The sequence below is a fragment of the Typopeltis vanoorti genome, chromosome 24 (genome assembly GCF_054136105.1).
Source record: "Typopeltis vanoorti isolate ZY-2024b chromosome 24, IOZ_Tvanoo_1.0, whole genome shotgun sequence".
Taxonomy (NCBI): Eukaryota; Metazoa; Arthropoda; class Arachnida; order Uropygi; family Thelyphonidae; genus Typopeltis; species Typopeltis vanoorti.
This window is the reverse complement of record NC_143572.1, coordinates 89989584-89993680: the sequence shown is the minus strand read 5'-3', so window position 1 is coordinate 89993680 and position 4097 is coordinate 89989584. Positions and strand designations below refer to the sequence as shown.

Here is a 4097-nt window from a genome sequence, read left to right as displayed (position 1 = left end):
TCATGAAGTGTTAGAGGGATCTTTTCCTCATCCGGATTAGTAGATTCTTGATCTTCAGGAACCACTACTTGTTGTATGGTAGTGGTTTCTGGAGATGTACTTTCATTTGGAGGTTGAGACAAATCACTCTTATCCGACGTGGGGTATAAAGGTTTGTTTGACTAACATCCATGGCTGCATTATCTGTACAAGCCGTAATTGAAGGTACAACTATCACAGTTTCGACAGAAGTAGTACTTTTCTTATGTGCAGTTGACCTAATCTCTGCATTCAACTGATTCTCGTTTCGGGAAGGAAGTGGTGGAAACTCTTCCATAGAGACTGTTAGATTTTTCTTCACCTTACATTGAAATTTCTTATGATCACGGCTCTCGCAATTGATGCAGGGTTCCTTGCAATTCAGTTGCGAGTGGCCTATCGTAGAACAATTACCGCATCTATTTTGTGGACAGTCCTTAGCAGTGTGCCCTTCTTGCTGGCAACGACTGCACAATCTCGTCATACCTTGATAATTTGTCATGATAATGTGGCCACTAATGGTGATGAAGTTAGGGATGGTTTTTTTCATGAGCATTTTGACATAGATCTTATCGCCCTGCTCTATGTTAGGATATTTACTAAAATGGCTACGTACTATTGCTAGTACGGAGCCATATTCTTGAAAAGACTTCCGTAACATTTGATCGTCAATTTCAGCTGGTAATTTCCTCAGATAGACAAATTTCACTCCACCGATCGTGATGGGGAAGAAATTTTCTTTGCCTACAGTTAAAGGAGACTCTAGGAGTTTGTCTTTAGTCAGAAGACTGTTGGTGGTAACTTCAAAAAGACCTTTGGCGAAATCCCAGCAGTTGATGTTTTTTTATGCTGGAGCCACCAACCAGATTAACTAGAGCGTCAGCAATAATGTCTGGTTGTACAGACTGTTTGAAGGTATATCTGAGTGTCAACTCTCTAGAAAGTTTACTGTTTGCCATGATGTCAGCAGAAAAGATACTACTTATGAGTGTTTGAGTGCAGTAATCCTAGAGTGTAGGACAGTTCACACCTTATAGGTGGAAGGCGGTGGAACTGAAGCTGTTATGGGGGTATTGCGAGGAAGTCCCTCTAGGTCTATACCTGTGGGTCCCCTGTCCTGATGTGTATACACGATACACACCACCACCACTGGTCTTCTTTGCGGGTGGAGCCTGCCGGCTACCTCTGACACTAAAGTGTACAGAGGGGACAGTGAATCTACAGGCAGATAGGCCTGTGCAATGAGGGATCAAACACTCACTTCTGAAAAAAATTAGAGTTTGTTCTTACCCCAGTCCGGGGTTTTGGTCGTATTGTTCTAAGAACAGATAATACACTTTGGTATTAGCCCAGCAGCTTATAATATCCAGGCCCCCCAAAGAGAACCCTATAGATATCAAAGCTGCTAACGCTAATAGAGCTTTAGCGACTATATAATCTATGAGCTGTTAAGCACAGATACTACACTTTGATCTTAGCCAAAAGGCCGAGAAGCAATACCAATCAATAAAATTTTTACCTATTTAATAACATTCATTAATGTTCCTTTACGGTGTTTTTTAATATGAGAAAGCTTTTGGGAATTTCAAAAATTGAATAAATTATGAAAATATCATCTTGAGTTGCAGTGTATATTTAAACACAAAGGTAACGTTCTGTTTGAATTTTTCTAAAATATTAAAACCGGTACTAAAAGCAGGCACAGGAAGTCTTATTTTTCCAGTCTTCTGAGACGTGCTTATTTGGAACAATGCCATTTGTTCAGCAGATAGATCACGGGTGGGGGGTCGATTATGTGCGGCTCTTTGAACATCTAAGTGCTCTTTTGATTTTCAGCTTACATTGACAAGGTCAACATTGTCGGTTTCGTTTGTACGTAAGGCGCGAAAGTTATGGCGATTATAAAATTAACTAATACCGCGGTCACCACCCGAGCGAAAATTCCAGACATAAACAATTTGTAATTACATTGGCAATTATTTCAAGGCCGATTGTTTGTACAAAGTAGGAAAGTTTCCTAACATGACATGAGAACATCCTCGGCATCCCCGAATTACATTCATTATTGCAGTAGCATCCGCTTATTGCGCTCGCAGATAATATTAGCGAGCGATTGGCTATTGTCAAATTTAGTCGGTCCCGAAACTCACCATAATTGAATTAAAAATAATACGCCTATCATCACAAGTTCCGGTTATTGTTATGGAAATCCTCGAATGTTTGGCCTTTGCTTTTTGAGTCTCAGAATTCTGAGAAATCAATGTTGATCAGGAGAAAATTTGACAAACAACATTTGTAGAAATCTCATTATTTTGTTAATCTTCCTATAACGTTAATCTTCCGTGCAAATGCAGGTGGGTAATCTTCATTTTCTTTTCATATTAATCTTTCATGCGAATGCAGGTTCAACTTCAGTAGCCTTTGACTTTAAGTGCTCGCCAAAACAAACCTTATAGCACAAGCAAGAAAAAAAAAATAAATAAAAACAGTAAAGATTTTGCTTTTCAAGAAAAGCAAAGATTTTTGGACTGCTATGTATGACAAGTTGCCCAAAACGAGTCAGCATAGTGCGTTGTACATTTCGAAATTTCACAACCATTCTGTTGCAAGATCTTTAAAAATTTAAAAAAAATCAAACATTGAAATTTCAGCTCTTACTAACGAGAACATGGATCGGAAGAGATCTGGTTGAATCAGCATTAAAGAATTGGTTTTGTAATGTTTGTGAAAAGAATGGTGCGGTTAATGAGCTTTTGATGCGTCCAAAAGCAGAACTTTAAAAAAAAAAACGGGCGAAGAAAATTTCGCTTGCAACTGATGCATGATTTTAAAGGAGGAAATTGCGATAAAATATTGTGTGCAAGCATTTTCATAGTGAAGAAAAGTGGTTTTTTTATCCGTCGATGTGTCGATTAAGACCGATCGGCCAAAAATTATGGCTGATTATTTTTCCGAGGATTTTCACAACGAATGCAGTTGAAACGGGACTCTATACACCTGCAATGCCTGAGAATGCTTATCTGTTTATAAATTAAAGTACTGAAGTATTTAAATCTTCAAAAGAACGAGTAACAGTTGCTAATGTGAAAGGTGAGGATCGATAGCTCCTGGTAATTAGAAAACTAAAAATAGTCGATGTTTTTATGGTGTCGACAGATTGCCTGTTGACTACTGTTCTCGTGCAAATGCTGCGATGATTACTGACCATTATCAGCAATTGGTTGCTTAAGTGCGATGCCCACGAGTGAATGAATGGCAATCCTAAAATACAATAATGCTAGTTACGCCTTTTGCAAAAATTATGTTTAAGTATAAAAAATAACCTATAAATTGTGAACATGAAAAACTGGACTGTCGGCAAATGTAGGTTGGCATACTCTTTCCCAACAAGTAAATGTCTTAAGGGAAAGAATTTCATGGCAGATGTGATCCCCTCCGCTTATTGGAGGGACGAAGTGGCCATATATATATTCACGAAGCTTGTCATCTATGTATTCGTTAAGTTTCATTGCAAATATAAATCCAAAGGTAAAAGTAGAAATAAAAACTAGAAGAAAAATGCATACCTTACAACTATACTGAGAATATGTCATTAATCTTTGTTCTTTTGTTTTTATTTGAAAAAAAAGGTCATGATGACGCTTCAAGAACACTGCAGCCACTTACCGGTTACTGAAAATAAGACATACGTAGGGGAATACATTAAACAGACGACATCGCACTTCTCCCTACTTTGGTACTGGATGGGACTTAATATTGCATAACGGCCAATTGTCCGAGAACACGTAGGGACGCTAGATAAGTATATTCATAGCCTTATTGTTGACTGTTATAGCTCCAGTTTCAGATATTTGTCATTTTTTTCATTTTCAACATGCAAAATAGCTGCTTTTCTATTCTCAGAACGTTTTTTAAACGATTTTCGTGGGGGGAGAGAGACATTTTCGGAAACAGGTGGTGGCGAAAGAATCGTTATGTAAAATAACGATTATGGTGAACAAAGATTTCTGGAGCGTCGAAAGTTGACTCTGAGGGCAGATTAAGTAACAGTACGAGCAGAGTTTGTCAATGAGGTCGAA

General features: G+C 38.2%; 1 pseudogene; it reads right to left on the bottom strand.

Annotated features, from left to right (window-relative positions):
• Nucleotides 1-1395: 1395 nt before the first annotated feature.
• Nucleotides 1396-1516, bottom strand: LOC150093537 (U2 spliceosomal RNA; annotated as a pseudogene).
• Nucleotides 1517-4097: the final 2581 nt, after the last annotated feature.